The sequence below is a fragment of the Triturus cristatus genome, chromosome 9, assembly GCF_964204655.1.
Source record: "Triturus cristatus chromosome 9, aTriCri1.1, whole genome shotgun sequence".
Lineage (NCBI taxonomy): Eukaryota > Metazoa > Chordata > Amphibia > Caudata > Salamandridae > Triturus > Triturus cristatus.
Genome location: NC_140592.1, coordinates 844,022,668 through 844,040,540, shown reverse-complemented (window position 1 = coordinate 844,040,540; position 17,873 = coordinate 844,022,668). Strand labels below are relative to the sequence as shown.

Genomic DNA, 17,873 nt, shown 5'->3' with positions numbered 1-17,873 from the left:
ACACACCAAGCCAGGGCATAAACGTACGCCCGTAGATAGTGCTACTGACAGCAGAACTATCCCTTACCTGGTTGGCTTCAGCCTCGCTCAGTGCACACAGTAGAGCACTCTCACTTGTCACAGACAGCAGAACTACCCCTCACTGGCAACTGGCAAGTCAGAAGAGCGATTTCTCACTTACCAGAAACAACAGAACAATGCCTCACGTTTGGCAGAGCAGTCCTTTACCCAGCTGACTGGTCCCTTCACCAAAGCAGACAGCAGAGCTTTTCTTTGCTTTTCACAGATAGCAGCGCTATCACTGGACTGTCATAGACAGTAGAGAGATCCCCACTGATTCGACAGCAGATTTGTCTTGTTCTCATCTTCCTAGACTGCCACATACTTGACTGATTGTCTTTTTATTGCGCTGTCTACATCCAGCCTTTACATTCTCAGAGATGATCCCCTACACCACAACACAGCCACAGCTTGATGAGGGGTTGTAAGACCCGAACCCTCTGAAGAGCACCCAACATTGATTATCCAATTCACAAGTGTGACTCATTCTGGTTAGATTAGAGTGTTGTAAGGTCTGTCCCTGCCCTTCAAACTACCATTGTAGGGAAAATCCTTATGTTACATGAACACCACGTACACTTAGTTGGGCCAGTGGAAGGTTGAAATGCCATTTCCCCCCAACCAAAAGAGACCTGCCCCTGCATAAAGCTCCAAGAGAAAAATAAATTGTTTGTCACAGTGCTATATAAATATTCCAAGCATGTTAGGAAATCCACATGCTCTTTTCTTTGTAAGACAGAGCAGGGATAACAATATGGGGACACAGGTACAGGGAGTAAATGGAGGGTATGGGGCAAGGTGGATTACATGGATATTGCTGCATTGAGCGGATCACAACTACAGAGAGACTTACCTTCCTTGTCGAACCTCGACAGCAAATTATGGGGCATATGCATTAACATCTGAATTTGTGATTACCAAATAGCGATTTCTAAGAAATTGCTATTTGGTAATCGCAAAATGCAATGCATCAAAACATGCTGCAAATAGCGATTCTCTAATTGCGATTCTTTAAGAATCGCAAGCGCAATTAGGGAATCACTGTTGCGACTCAATGCTTTCCTCTGGGCCTCAAGGGCCATAGTTGGGATTGGTCTTGCATTGCCTAAATTGTGATTACCTAATTGGTAATCGCAGATTAGGTAATGCATAGGCAAGGGTGCCCGGGGGCCTAAGGCACCCCTGACAAAAAAAGGTGCACATGTAAGGCACACACATGCTCTAGGGGTATGTGTGTGCCACATGGCACTTTGAAAAATGCAGTTTTGTACATTTTTCAAAGTATGCACATATTACCATCAACTTGAAGTTGATGCTAATTAGCCTTTAGTAAATGCACAGTTTGCATTTAGGAAAGGCTTCTTGCATATGCACTAGGGAATCGCAAATTGTGATTCCCTATTTTCATTGCAATTTAGGTAATCGCAATTTCTTGCGATTACCTAAATTGCGAATCACAAAAACTTTCATGCATTGCAAAAGGCTATTTTGCGATCACAAATGGCGGATTTTTGCGAATCGCACTGTTTACAATCGCAAAATACCTTGAGGCATGTGCCCCTAAAATTCTTACTCTAGAATTGCACAGATCACAAAACCTGAATCAACATACAATCTCACATCAGTGCCATGAGCCCAATACAACCCACACACCGACTAAAACAAGCCAAGAACACCTATAAAAGTATTGCGCAAGATCCCCCATAAAGCACAGGATGAATTCATACCCCAAAATGATCGACTGACGCTGCTGAAATGAGTTAGGCGGAGGGTCAAACGCCTGTCACCCCCACAGTGACAAACCTAGAAGTCTCACACTTTCACTAGTTTGATCGGCAGGTCACAATGGACGCCCAAATCTTTGGAATGCGACTGCAGGGAAACTGCAGAATGAAAGACGCAACACTATGTTCAGCATGACCCTCTGTGGGCAAACTACAGCCTCATTCAAAGCCATGCTTGTGCAAGTAAAAGCTGCACATGGCCAGGCAATTAGCAGACGTGTGCTATATTAAAAACCGATAAATACAATGTAACATAACAACAATATTTACTTTTTGTTCTTCCTTAAAGACCCTTGGCCTTAATTTTCCTTTTTAGGTCTCGTGACGTAAGCAGCGCATGCGCTGCTCTCGTCTTACGAGGCTTACGATTCCAAGAAGCCTCGTCCTTGCTCTGCCTTCAGCTTTGATTCGTGCGAGTCATTTGACGTCCCAAATTATGCTAAAGACAGTGCAATGATTGCACTGAAGGCATGGCAATCATTGCTTGTTGCCACCCTGTCTCCTTTTAGCCATGCCCAGCGGGATTGGATCTCTTACCCGTGGCGTGACACAGGAGGTATATTATCAGCTTGCCGCACTACTTGTTAACTGTGTGGTAAGTGGTCATTTACCAATGTTTTAGTGAAGTGGGGGTTAAACTGTACGCCTTTGTCATATTTAAGGGCTGCTCCTTGTTTTCTGTGTGCTGAGTATGTGCAAGACATCTGCAGGGGATGAAGGGGAACTGTAGGTATGGCCACTTACATAGCACACATGCTGCAGTTTAAAGGCAGTTTCTGCACCAACGTAATGCAAAGTTAAGCATAAAACAAATGTGTGTGGATGAACTACTGGCAAAGTGGTGCTCAACACAGAAACGATGAGCCGAGCATCCAGTAAACTGGTCAATCACCTGTTTAACAGCCAAATAAGTATAGGAGATGCTGTGATATACCTGAGCACCCTGTGCTGCTTGACCAGTCACGCAAGAAAGCACCCTCCATCGTCGCCCTGTGGTCCCTTCACCTGCTAACAGCACCTGCCACCATCCCAAGGCTTGGGGTAAAAGGAAAGTGACTAAATTTCGGACTGGAGGAAGACATGTCACTACATTTAGCGCAAGCAGGCAGCAGCCATATTGGGATTGGCAAACCTCTGATGGGTGGGGATGTCAGAAGGAGGACCAATAGGCACAAGGCTAGTGTTCCTGCAGGATACATCAGCAGATTGAAGCTGTACACCTACATTTAACAACATTAATCAAGCCAGCAATCGAAACAATTATGCAGTCTTAAAAGTTTACATTTCTTAATTCTTTTTCTAAAGCGACCCTGAGTGGTAAATACACTTTTAGAATGCAGTATGCAGAAAATGAAACAGGCGACGCATTGGCTTTGTGAGGCTTGTGCTTATTTTAAAGTAAATGTACTATTTATGATGCTTTTTTATGACCATTTAGGGTGTTTCTACGTGCACCTACATTTGTTAGATATGATTTGAAGCAATGTAAGATATTTTCAGTATTTGTGAAGTTGCTTGTGCCAAGTTTTCAGTTTATTCATGTGTGACATTTCTATGCTTACACTGTGCCTATGTTTTTTAATTGCATTGTAGTGGCATGTATATATTTCTTACTACCTCCAGCAAGGCATTGAAGTGCTTTGTGACATTTTCTTGTCTTATATTTGATCTCGTGCGTGATACTTACAAGACAACCCCTCCCCCAGGATTTTTTAGGCCTTGGATGGCTAATTGTGCGGCCAAATAAAAACAAAAAATTGCTGTCCCAAACCCCTAAATCTGCAGTATATTTGCAGCAGGCAGAAAATGTTCCCATTATAAACGAGCATTAAAAATGCAATAGATCTCGCCTTTTATTAAGTTAAAGCCATTTGCTTTGCTATACAATACCATTAGCAAAGCAAATGGCTTTAACTTAATCAAAGGCGAGACCTATTGCATTTTTAATGCTTGTTTGAAAGGTTGCTAATAAAAATAATATCAGTGCACAGTTCGTTGAGTCTGGAATCTCGACATTTAAAGAAAATAACCCAGCCATAAGGCTTTCTCCTCAGTCGACCAAAGTCCAAGAGTGTAGAGCCGAACTGTGCCTTTCGCCAACATGCCTTTTACTTTAGTGATCAACAATATTGTAGTGCTCACAGTAGCTCTAGATGTCTGTTTACGCACGACATACTAATTCACAAAGCAGTGCTTGATGCCATCTTTCCTGAAACGGAGTTTTATTATGAGCCTTACCTAGACGGTTTGCAGTCCTGGGAGGGTTGGCCCTTTAAGATTGCTGTGGTGCTATAAGAACCGTAAGTCACTATACTTAAATTGAAAGACAGTACTATTTTAAACCTGTTTATAGCGTACAACAATGCTAAGAATATTGTTCTAGTTAGTAACTGTCATTGCACCTTATAAGGGACCTTATGTTGTCTGGTGGCAAGGGCGTGAAGCAGCTTATCATTCATGCTTTATACAGTGCCTAATTTGAGCCAGTGGTTTCTGGTGCTCAGCACCGGCTCTTATGACAGTTTGCCACAGGGTGGGCTGTGTGCCTGATTTAGAGTGAGCACAACAACAGTCCTTTACTAACTCAATATTTGTTCAAAAGGACTAATGCCTGCCGCCCTTGCTAATCCTATAACTTTGAGGGCCTGGAATAGTCCGAACTGGCACACTTGTAGGAGTGTGATGGTTAGTAACTGGTTTGGTTCTGTCATTGGTAGCACTAGCAGGGGCATTGGGTCGTGTCGGCTGCAGTGACCGCCTGATTCGAGCCCTGGCACTTAATATTTTGCACATTAAGCACTGGCTATATATTTCCAAAGTGATTACGGTTTACTTTAATCATTCTGATTGAAAATGACCTTGCTCCCGAGTCAGTAAATGCAAGAATAATGACGGTCTCTTCTTTTTCAGAAAGGACGACTTAATGTGTAACGCTTCATTTTAACCAATCAGAAATACTGAATTTTCTAACATTTCATTGGCTAAATTGGATTCTTTTTAGTGAATCAGTGAAATTCTCAGAAAACATAACACAATGAAGTATTTATGCATATTTGATGTACAGCTTTGCAGTCGGATTTGTAGAAAGGATCAATGCCTCTACATGTGTTTGTTTGCCTCTCAAGTGCATTGTGTGCCAGAAGGGTGTCTAGACTAAGAGGACAAAAGCAGCAGATGAAGCAGCCTCATCCATTATATAGTCGGGTTTTAGTTTCCTTCATAAAGGAGCTCTTTCTGACGTGCACACAGCTTAGACCCAGTCTGTGCGCATTTGTGAGACAGATTCTTTCACTCGCTGCCTCAATATTGTGCCTCATTCATCTGCAGATAAGGTTTTGAAGTGAGAGTATTTACTTAAAAGTTGATGGTAAAGTGGTTTTAAGGAGTGAAACGTTAATTCAGGTTGCAGTAGCTACATGATAAAAGATATCTGCTAAATTAGTTGTAACAGACACCCTCGTTTGCTTCACATCATAGACTGCACTGTTTACAGTGCTTAATTTGGGCCTATGGTTGCAAGGTTGCAGGTGGAGCCCACCAGCACTCTTTTTTTGGTGACCGGCTCTAATTTTTCTTCAACAGACTTTGATCCAGAATAAGAAAGAGAGAAAAGCACAAACGGGGAAGGGAGGAGGGAGGAGGAAAAATAATTACAAAGGGGTAAAGCATAGATGAAAAAGAAACTGCAAGAGGGAGATAATGGGGCACTGATTGTCTAGTGGTGGATTAAAGAGGCATGAGGTGGACTCAAAACTAGGCAGTCTTGGGATTGGACACCCTGACCTTCAGTGGCACCGGCCACTGGCTTCTGAGCAAATCCTCGGGCTCCAGCACTTACTTTTTTTTACAATTTAAGCACTGCCTGGCACTGCCTGCCAAGAAAAATCTCACCAGTTTGTCACCGAAACTTGTGGACAATATACTTCCCTGCAGCGTCTGTTCCCTTCACCAGGCTTATCTGGCTAGTGCTGGATTTGCATACTAGTCCAATAATCCCTTTTGCGTTCATCAACGGAATATGCAGAATTCTCCTTAGCCAAAACAAGAATTTATGATGCATTTAGCTATTTATTTCGAGTTAGTCTATTTTTATACCACTCCAGAGGGTTCCCCTAAAATGGGATAAAATGTAATGGACCCCCCTCTTCTAGCTTATAATTTTTTTACCAAATTTCTCACTAGATATTTGAAAATAAGTATTACATCAAATACCAATAGACAGTGCATTTTCATTTTAGATTACACTTTTCTGTGAAAAACCGAATGAGGCAATAGAACCTGCAACTGTGCAGAACCATTTCTGAGCTTCCTACATCCTACCAGACCACCCTCCTTGGTGGAAAGATGGAGGAAGATAGGCCGTTGTGGAATCTCTTGTTGGAGAACAGAGCAAGCACAAAAAGTTACTTGTAGTGATGACAAATGAAATAACGAAAGGAAGGTGAGGGGTGAGTAAATATGGGCAAAATATGAGTTACCAAGGAGAGTGCAGTAGATGGCGAGAGACATTGAAAGAAGGATGAGGTGAGAAAGCAATTCTGAGATGGAGAGAACCCTTCATGCTGAGTTAAAATAGAAAGAACTAATGGGATAGTTAAAGGAGTTCTTTGATTGAAAGAATGATCTAGATGAAAGTGGAAATAGATTGTGAACGCCGTTTCGTGAAAGACAGAGGGATGCAAGACGTAATGGGGCGTGGGGTTGCCATTATGAAAAAGGAGCTGCATGATTAAATGGGAGAAAGTGAGACGAAGCACTGAGGATGGGATAGGAAAAGCCAAACGGAGGGCGAGACGAAAAAAGGAGAAGAAAGTATACAAAAATCACATTAATGCAGCAGTGAAGATTCTATGACAAGAATTCGTGTGAATAGTAACAATTGTTATTGTGGGGGTGTGTTTTTTTATATTTCTTCTATTGTTTAGTCTGTTCAGATTTACATCGTTCATGCCTGCACATCTTTAGGTCTCACCTTGGCAGCGCATGTGCTGTCTGTTGAAGGCATGCCGCGTCTACTCTATGGGCTTTCAGTATGCCCCTCGTTTTTCATTCGCTCCTTAGTGTGCCTTTCGAAATTCCTTGCTTTTCTGTGGTGAATCGTTGACATTTGTCCCTACTTTTGGTGTCTTGTTCCCTCCCATGGAGACTGGCCCTGTTACATGTATCATATCTCTTCTGGCCATTTGCTAGTTTCAGTGCACTCTTTTTTTTTTTTTTTTTTTTTGTTTGCCTTGGCTCGTGTATTCGGATTGTTGTGTTTTTTTGGCTGTTTGGTTCAAACACGCCTATCCAACTTCTTTTTAAAAAATCAGCATTCTAGTAACATTTGTTTATTGAGCGTGCATGTACAGGGTGCCAGGTTGCATTTTTACAGAAGTTTGTTCTCGACACCGGAGGGTTCATGGTGTGCAACTCAAGCTGCAGACTGCATTTTACATCTCGCTCAAGTGAGGGTCGTTTCTGGGAACAGTTGATGAGTCAGAAGTGCTGCTCGGAACCGCAGAAGTGCCTTGTCACCCCGCCTTCAATTCTCTTACAGTGTTGGGCAGCAATGTAACTGCTGCTCGACGAATACGTATATGAAACAAGCATGTTAAAAAATATATACATATGCTGTCAGCACAGCTACCAAACCTCTGGTGGTAGAGCTATTTCCCGCTGCAAGGGTAGGGCATTTGGTGTGAGCTCTCGAAGGGGACGGCCGGTTGACCTTCCGGCCCCGCTGCAAGGACCCCCTTCCCTTCAGTGCTTGTGTAAACTGGAAGTACGTTATGTTTAGGAGTGAATGTCTTGGGTAATGCTTTCTTAAAATTGGTGTTAAATCTTGTTTTCATTCTTGGGGCAATAATCAAAGTTAAGTAACTTAGTCTTTTCTATTACTAATTATGTTGGCTGGTACACATTTGCTTCTTTTCACGGAAAGCTGTTAGAAACTTCTAAACAAATGAGTTTTATTGTCTCATTAATCAAACCGGTGTCCCAACCAGTCTTATCTAAAAGGAATGCAAACATTGCCCTGCTCTGTTCAGAGAAAGAAGGCAAAGAAACACTTATATAAAGGCAAGAGATTTCAAGCTATACCAGAGCAGGAACTCCGAAGCAGTTCAGCGGGTTTATGTGAAAATGATTGAGTGGCAATGCTGAACAGAATCTGGGTATTTAGACAGTCACCAGTTCATGTGACCTCCTTGGGATGCGCTGTCTTTTCTTTTAATGTTGATTTTGCTCCTGTATGCCCCCAAACCCTTGTATTATCAACAGCTTTCGAAGTTTCTAAAGACAGGGGAATATATTCATAATTATATTTTTTGTTGCATTTTTTTCTCCTGGCAATTAATTTAAGGTATTACTTCGGCATACCATGATTATTCTTTGGTTACGATATTGCAAGGAGTATGACATATATTTTCATAAAACACGTTGCTTATTACAAAGGATACCTCATTGTTATAAATTAGCATGGACAGTGGGGTAGTGGTGCACACTTCGTTTTTTGTAACATTCATCAAGGAAACAGTTTTAGGATGGCCACACACAGAATGTTATAGTGCTGTTGACTTACATCAAGGCACGTGTTTCTCTTCCCTTCTACCTGCCCTCTCGTCCCTGTTTCTCCTCCTCATCCCTGTTTCTTCTCCCCCCTCATCTGTTTCTCCCTCCCGCCGTCTCTGTTTCTCCCACCCACTTTCACCACTCCCAACCGATTGCCAAAGCCAAAAGCTTGCCCATGGACGAGACCTATTGGCAGTTCCAATGCTTGTTAAAATTTGAATGCATTACCCACCTACATTCCAATGAGCTAGTTGGCAAAATGAAACATTGCTCTGGTTACATTTCTAGGTCATTTGGAAAACTATTTTAAAACCAAGATTATTATTGTTGTCTATATCCTTTTATTGTGTTTAAAACCTTCTGCTTAAGAAAATAGAGCAATTTTGTGAGATATTGACAGAAAGACAGGTAAAAAGTGAAAGGATTTTGTGAGATATTGACAGAAAGACAGGTAAAAAGAGAAAGGAAGGAAACGAGTCAGAGAGAAAAATTAAAGTTTATTAAGATAACAAGGAATAATAAGAAGATAAAGAGAAAAAAGCTATGAGAGAAAGAAAAAGCACGTTTGAAATGGAAGACTGGAAAAGCAGAATAAATATTTCGAAAGACAGATGAAAGCAGAGAAAAAGACGGAGAGTAGAAAGAAAAGGAAATGTAGGGAAAGAGATGTGGGTATGGGCTTGAGAACAAAAGATAGAATCAAAAGAGGAAGGCGTGAGACGTGAGAGACAAACAAATTGTAGGCTTTGAGAAATGAATTTGCTCAGTGTGTGGCAGAAGGCGCAGTCCAGCTTCCTCTTGTGCGCCTTGGGTCTCACGGAATCTCTGGGGCACAGAGTCTGGTTACCAACATGGGTCCATTCCCAGCACAGTCTGTCCACCTGGGACCCATTACTAGGCTCATACCGACTCTGGTACAGACATCTACTCTGAGCCTCAGATCCATGCTGGCCCCTGCTACACTGCCGTCGATGACTAGACCACTGGTGCTGACACCAGTGTTGGAACCCGAAATAAGATTGACTTGGGCCTAACCGATGCCACGCTACTAGATTACAAAAGACTAACTGGTCATCATGCAACCAGCTCTAACCCAGTAGTTCTGCCATGCCACACCGATCAGCATAGGCTCTATTATCCTTTTGTTTCTGACCAATTCTATACCCGAGCAGAGCAGAGGGCACACCAAGATGTTTATAATGATTATGGAAATTGGGATGGGTTGCCCCCCTCGCTAAACTGATTATACTTTTACATTGCTGTGAAAGAGCTTGACCTACCCATTGGTCTACCAATTACATTGTGTGTCTCGTTTGCAATGGTAGTCTGGAGGGCTGCTGAAGCGTTATAATTACAACTGTCCTCCATTGAGACCAAAACGAATGTCCTAACATAGTCTTACAGCCTGCGCAGCTACTTCGGAGTCCTTGTTTCCTTTTAATGATGTCCTCACTGATACTTTGAAGGCTACTTGATTAAAGCCTTGTTCTTGAATGCCTGTGAATGGGCAAGTGGCCAGATGGGACAGACCTGTGCCTGGTGACCCGAATTTTCTTGCCAAGCACCCCTCTCCAGAGAACCTTAATGTGTATGCATTGACCAGTAAGGTGAATACAAATTGATTTCCCACTAATCCTCTTAACAACAAGGAATCCAAGATAAATGAGGAGTTTTTCAAACACATGCTTTCCTGTGCCTGACTAGGAGTGGCCAGGGAGATCTTGCTGGTAGTACCAGAAGATGTCTTTGACTCAGACGAATAATTTCAAACAGGATGCAGCCAACAGGGATGTGGAATTCCTATAGCCGGACTCCCAGTACATATTGTTTTGGGGTCAAGGGCAACAAGTGTTCGTGTGTATTTTGTCCTTGGGACAAGTAGACCCAACCCCCTTACAGCACAAACCCTTTGTCTGCTAGTTTATAGTACAACATTATGGACCTGGGAAAGGCATTGCCTGCAGTTAAGGTAATATTTGTGTCCATGTGTTAATGCTGTTCAAACTTGTATTTATGGCTCATTAGTGCAAAGCCTTTATTATTTGGGTGAGCGCTCTAAGTAAATGTTGTAAGATCAGACTGCACTACTGACAGTGGTTCCAGTATAAAAATGTGTACACACGTTTTCAATGTTTAGCAATATGAGGCTATGTATAATGCTCCCAGAATGCGCTCTGATTAGATGCAAATATTTGTGGAAGCTTGAAAGCAAGATCGATGATTCTTTGCTTTCCAAATAAAATGTCCACAAGAAAAAGGCACAAACTTTTCGCTGAACTACTGTCAAATATTAGGTACCGTCTCTTTGCAGAATCATTTAGTAAAATGGGTTGATGTATGATAGTATTTCCTAAAAATATTCATAATAGAAAATCAGTGTATCCAGTTTTAATAAGATTATGGTAAACATAAAAATAAGCAAGAATTGGTAAAGCCAGTAGGTCTAAAATTGTTGGTCAGCCTTTTGGTTTTGTCAATGTGTGACTTGTTTTGGCATGGTTTTTGTAAAACCTTATTAGTGTGGGAGCTAGCCAGCTCTCACCATTATAAGAAAAATTGGCAAAAGCAAAAATAGTTTTGGTCTCAAAAAGCACACATTGCCACAGTAGTTCCTGGCACTAAACAAAACGACTGTGTCGATATGCTCCTTGTGAAAGAACAGAATGCTGTCACTCACAGTGAAGCTAACCGATAGACGGAGAGAGAGAATTTCAATAAACACAACAGGTCATAGTTAACGCCAGACCCAATTACTGGCCCAATACTAAATAAAGTCTCAAAAGTGCACCCATGTCCGTGCATTAAGTGCAGATATACAGCTTTCGTGAATTCACAAGACTTTACAGAAGTAAGCCACGGAATAGCACTCCTAGAAAATATTTGTGAACTGTGCATTTTAGCATGAGCAAATATGCAGGTGTAAATTTGCTCATGCAAAAATCTGAGTCATTGCAAGTTCACTTTCCCTCCAACCTCTTTTTTTCGAAGCCCTGGAAGAAGTTTTATGTCTGCCATTGTCAGGAGTAAATTTCCAACCTTTCTCAGTATGGGAAACGATTAGAGAAGAGTTGGTGAAAACCCTTAATACGTGCAAGTTAGTAGGCTTGCACAGTCACAAAAGGGCATTCCAACTGTTTCTTACCATTACCTTCAGCCCCAGTCTATAGATCTGCAGAATTGTGGCAACATAAGGGAATTGCTAGTATTCAAACCCTACTATGGAAGGAGTCCTGGCATAATCAGAGAGGCCATTTCAGAGCTCTCATATAATGAGATTGCTGCCATAATTTGTCGCCACATTACATGGCACAAAAGGGACTAGTGGATTTTGTTACAGGACAAGTAGATTTTTGAAGCAACCCGCCCTATGGACAAGTAGATATTTTATTACATTCCACACCCCTGAGCCAAATATGTCATCACATGAATGGATTTCACAGAATTCTCTGGCAAGTCCTCTCATGTATATACCCTTTGGATATTTTTCGGTGAAAAGGAAGCCTCTGCGTAAGAGCACTTTGAGGACAGTAGAGCAATGGCTCATTCCTTGGGACTTTTGACCCCTGCGCGAATGTTCCCTCATAAATGCAGAAAGTCCAGGGGCTATTCCAGAAGGCTCTCATGTAGATGCAGTAATCTTTCCCAACCAGCGCAGCAGGCATCCGAGTCCTTAAGAGCTGTGGACATGGGTCGGGCGGGCAGCCCAAAGACCTGCAGGAGCATCGGACCACCAGTTCCCCTTCCCCTGCTACAATGGCCAGTAAACCACTTTAATTTGCCCATGGTGACACATGCCCAACCTGTGGGGGTTGTGGGGGGGCTGGATTCAACATTTCCTCCCAGATTGGCGATCCATCACATCAGACAGATGGGTCTGGCAAGCCGTTCAAAATGGTTATGCTGTATCTCTTCTTGCTGCCCCGCCCACTATTCCTCCCACACCAGAGCAGATTTCCTATGAGCACCTGACCATTCTGTTACAGGAGGTAAAGGCTGTTTTGCTCCAAAAGTGCCACTGAGAGTGTACGAACTCAGAGAAGGACGTTGCCTTTGGCCTTTTCTGGACCACCAGCCTCTGAACCCTGAGGATGGACAAATTCAGAATTCTCACGCAGGCACATATCCTTTCTGTTCTGAACCCAGATGACTAGATTGTGTCCTTCGACCTGCAGTACGTATATTTTCATATACCTCTTCTGCAGTCCCACAAATGTTATCTGTTGTTGCAGGTAGACAGGGAGCACTTTCATTTAGCTGTACTCCCTTTAGACCTCACCATCACCTCTCCGGTGTTCATAAAATTGATGGCGGCCGTGGTCCATCTTCGGAGGTCGGGGTACCTGTATTCCTGTACCTCATTGGCTGCCTGTGGAAGGCGGGCTTGCCACAGTAAGTCAACTTCTGGGCGACAGCTAATTTCTTAACATTGTTGGGCTCACTGTCAATGAGCCGAAGTCCCATCTGACTCACTTGCAGAGGCGTCCGTTTATTGGATAGATCATGGACACAACGGAGTTCTGGGCTTTCCCTCCGTCCCAGTGAGTCCATGACAGTGATAGGATCCTGATGATTCAGGCTAAATCTGGATCACGGTGAGAGCAGCTTTGGGGCATCTTGGCCTCTTAGCCTCCTGCATCCTCCATGTCTGCTTTGCCAAGTGGCACATGCAGGCGGTGCAGTGGGATTTGTAGTTCCAGTGGGCCCCTCATTAAGGCAGTCTGACCAATGCCATCCAGGTCACGGAGGAGACGGCTCAAGATAAGTATTGGTGGCTGCTCGAACTCAATTGGTCCAGCAGCAGATCCCTCACTCTTCCCAACTCAAAGCTGATGGTGGTGACAGGCACTGGGCTGGGGAGTCATCATCATAAAACTTTATTTGAATCTTTGTTTTTTGATCCATAAAAGTACATACATTTAAAACTTGCTATTAATAAAATGTTATATAATACATAAAATAGCTGTGAAGGCTTCATGGGCTGGTGAGTCATCTGGCAGAGGTGGGGCTCAGGGAACTCGAATTTCGAGTGGAGAGCTGGATCCACATAGTCTGCTGGAGTTGCTGGCCACCTGTCTGGCTGTGAGGGCTTTTGTGTCGTCTATGGCAGGGAGGCAGGTGCAGGTTCTCACAGACAACACCATTGCGGCATGTTGTACTGCAGTAAGCAGAGTAGAGTGGGGTCCTGGGTCAACAAGCTCTGCATCTTTGCTTTCTTTTAAGTTTCTTTTTCTCTGTTATTGTGTTGAAATAATAAAATACAATAATAAAAAAATTAAAAAAACAAGCTCTGCATCTTCGAGGTGGCTGGAACATTGCGAGGTGGCACAGGACATCTTCCAAGAGCGATGGGAACCCTAACTAGATCTTTTCACACCACTGAGAACTCGTAGTGTCAAAAGGAAAGTTTCTGCAAGAATACTAGATAGATGTTGCATTCCGGTTGGAATAGACACAGGACTCCTATACACCTTCCCGCTGTTGACCCTCCTTTCCAGAGTTCTGAAGAAGGCCAGATCTAGATTAGGCCAGAAGATTGTGGTACCTGGCCCTCCTGGGCATGAACACCTTCCTCTGATCAGGCTGCCACTTTTCAAGGACCTCCTGTCTCAGCAGCAGGTTCCTCACCTGAATGTACGCAATGTAGTGGAGTTTGAGCGGCGGCAATTGACTATGTTTGATCTGCCACCTGAAGTGGTGGATGTCCCCCTTGAGGCCAGGTGCTTTTCCATGCAGTGCATTATGCTAGGCACTGAGACAAATTTGTGGCCTGGTGTGGTATTCATAAATGAACCTTTACAGTCAAAGCTGTTGGGCATTCTTTTGTTTGTTTTAACTTTTGCCCAGCAAGGCCTTGCAGTGAGCATTATTAAAGGTTATGTTGGCCCTTTTGCATTTTCCCGACCAGTCTTCCTTGTTTAAGTCACCTGTTGTGATGAGATTTCTAAAAAGTTTGATACTTGTTTCCTCTCAGACCGTTTGGGATGCCACAGTGGGAGCTTAACTTGGTCTTGACATTTTATTATATGTATGGCTTTCAAACCAATGCATGGCTGCTTCTCCTAACTTCTAGCGTTTTACCCCATTCCTTGTCTATGAGAGCTCTGCCCATGTGCACCTTCCAATCTTCGCTGAATTTATTTAGGGGAATTCCAGCATGAGACTGTATTGCCTTCCTAAGCCATATGATCAGTTTTTTCCAGTCCCCTTACTGTAGAAAACTTGAAATAAGGCATGTACTTGAGATTCAGATTGCCCAGTAAATTAGTAGTGCCCTGACTAGTTTCCCATTGGCCAGACACTGCCCGGTATGTAAACCGTATTGCTCTACTACGATCTTAAAGGGAAGGAGCACTCCTTCCTTAAAAAGGTAGCCCACCATCAAGAGACCTGCCTTGTCCCAAATTTCCAGCAAAATGTTTGAAAAGGATGTTTATAGTTGTGGATAGCCTATAAAAACATACGTGGGGCATATGGAGTTACTTGACTAGTTTCTTTTAGGTTGCTATTGTAACGTTATAATGCTACTTGTTGCACAGATGTCAAGTTTTCAGGATTGTCCCAGTAGTGATAAATGGTTCCTGTAGTTTAGTCATGTTAAAAGTGGTGGGTGCAAGACCTACCTCCGCTGGTGAGCGGCCAGCTACCCAGTGCTGCATTACCAAATGCAGACGACACCCAGCTCATCCTCTCCCTCACCAAAGACGCACCACCGCCAAACTCAACTTCCAGAAAGGAATGCAAAGCATCGCAGTCTGAATGACCAACAGCTGCCTGAAGCTCAACGCTGAGAAGACAGAAGTCCTCGTCCTTGGAACAACCCCTTCAGCATGGGACAACACCTGGTGGCCAACTGCTCTTGGAAGCCCACCAACCCCCTCAGACCACGCCAGAAACCTCGGCATCGGACTCGACTTATCACTCATCATGAACCGACAGGTCAACGCCGTCACCTCCAGATGCTTCAACACCCTCCGCATCCTCCGCAAGACCTTCAAATGGATCACCCCTGAGTCAAGGAAGACCGTTACCCACGCACTCCTCACCAGCAGACTAGACTATGGAAACGCACTCTACGCCGACATAAACAAGTCCCTTCTCCGCAAACCTCAGACAATACAGAACACAGCCGCTAGGCTTGTCCTCTGCATCGCCCAGCACGCACACATCAGCCAACACCTACGAAGACTCCCCTGGGTCCCTGTAGAGAAAAGAGTCACCTTCAAAATCCTCATCCACACCTACAAATGCCTACACATCAACGGACCCAAATACCTCAACGACAGAATCAACTTCCACGCACCCAAAAAAAAACCTCCGATCCTCGCACTGGCCGAAACCCCACGTATCCACAGAGCAAGAGCAGGAGGAAGAGCCTTTTCTCACATTGCAGCTAAAACCTGGAACAAGCTACCGGCAGATATTAGACGCGCCCCCTCCCTGAATATCTTCAGGAAGACCCTCAAGACCTGGCTCTTCGGCTGACCAGACCTGCGGACCCACGCCCCTTAGCGCCTTAAGACCCTCACGGGTGAGAAGCACGCTTACATTACGATTGATTGATTGATTGATTGAAATAATAACTATCTGAATCTAGGCCTCAAATAAGTTAGGAGCTTTAGCTTAGCCAGCAAAACCCTGTCTGCCTGTATTCCAGATCAAGTCTCCAAGCCTACTATCCAAGATGTGAACATTTTTTCTCAGATGTTATAAAGGTACGCTTGAGAAGAAATATAGCAATCAGCATAATACAATCATTCTGCCAGTTGTGGACACTGGTAAGGACTTTCAAACAAAAACATTGTGATCTAGGTGTGGTTATTGCCATACTTAGGTTACCATCTTATAAGTCTTGGTTGGTGCGATATAATTTAATCCTAGATAACAGAATGTTATTGGTTCCCTTTTGATGCACCATGCCCCATGTATATTCTGAGTTTATGGCATGCAGTGTGTAAAGGGAAAAGACATGATTTGGACCAATTTATGCTCTTACCAAATACTACTCAAAGTCATTTACAATAGGTAATATATGTGCGATATCAGTGCACTCATCGTTAATGTAAACCTTCATATCGTCTGTGTACTGCAACAGCACAAGAGAAGCATTTGATTGAAGTATAGCCAAACTTTAATTTCTTCCCGGAGCTTTGTGGCCAGAGGCTCAAGGGCTAGGGCAAATGGAAGGAGTAATGAGGGGCATCCATGTCCGGTGCCAGTAAAAACCCCTAACCACCTCAAATATGAGACTGCCAATCTTAACCCTAGGTGTTGGCTTTGTATACAACAGTTTAAGCCAACAGAGCATATTGGGACCTAACCCAAATTTATTCAGGCATGTATTTCCACCTAAGATTATCAAAGGCCTTTTCAAGGTCCAAGGCAAGCTGAGTGCAGCAGGAAGATGCGGCAACCCCCATGTTTTGACATAATCACCTAGTGTTTAGGAAGGCACTTTTTACCTGGATAAATGCTCTGCTGTCAGTATGGGTCAATTCCGGAAGCCCCAGCAGCAACCTTGATGCTAGGGTCTGCTTAATAGTTTGTAGTTTTAACTTAGTTTGGTAATGGTCTTTATGGAGATGCTGTAATTGGCTGGAAGGGTAATATCCCAGTTTAAGCTGCCTTACCGTATAACTCATCTAGTTTTGGTACCAGTAGGGTAGTATAAGAGTTAGAAAACTCAGTGGGCAAACCTTCTAGACCTGGTGTTTTGCTGAGAGCCATTTTTTAAATTGTTTCACAGATTTCTTGTTCTAAACCTGTTCTTCCATAGCTATTGGATGGATAGGGGCAATACTTGGAAGTCACAAGCCATCCAAGAAGCGATAGCCATCTTGGAGGCTAAAGTATGCTCCTGTCTGGTAAGACAGGAGAGCAGTCTTCCTGTTTACTCTGCCTCAGAGTGGGTCTTGGCCACCTATGCATTATCATCAAAACACCTCATCATTTCTTTTATGGAGAAGCTGATTGTACTGGTTTCGAGATGCCCTAGAGAGTCCTCCTACTTACACAATTCGTGCTCTCGAGTTTTAGCAGCCCCTGCTGCAGTCTTTATGCACCACCCGCTAATGATGCCTTGAAAATGCCTCGCATTCTGTCAATAAGGATTCATCATTTCCCTCTTTTATTGCCTAGTAAGTCCTAATACCTTCCTTGATGGCATTCCTAAATGCTGGGTCCTCTAGCATGGCTGGTTGTAACTTCCATGTTGGGACAGGGGGCTGATGTATGCTAACAAGCAGAGCATTATCATGGGGCACACTTTTGCACAGGCATTCGTGGTGGGTCACAATCGTCTGCACAGTGCTGCAGAAGAGCATGCGATCCAGTCTAACATGTAGATCAATCATGTGGTGGAAAATAAAAGGGGTATTCTTTGCAGCTGCATTCCTAGCATGTCAGACATCATATAGAGATGAAATTAAGATCCAGTGTGTTAATGGGTTGTCATTTTGAGTCATAGAGGACTAAGCAGGA

The 17,873-nt window shown here is 43.4% G+C and overlaps 1 protein-coding gene across 7 annotated transcripts in view; it reads left to right on the top strand.

The window, feature by feature from the left end:
* Positions 1-17,873, top strand: part of TRMT61A (tRNA methyltransferase 61A) — a 122,713-nt gene that overhangs the window by 58,109 nt on the left and 46,731 nt on the right. The window lies entirely within an intron of this gene.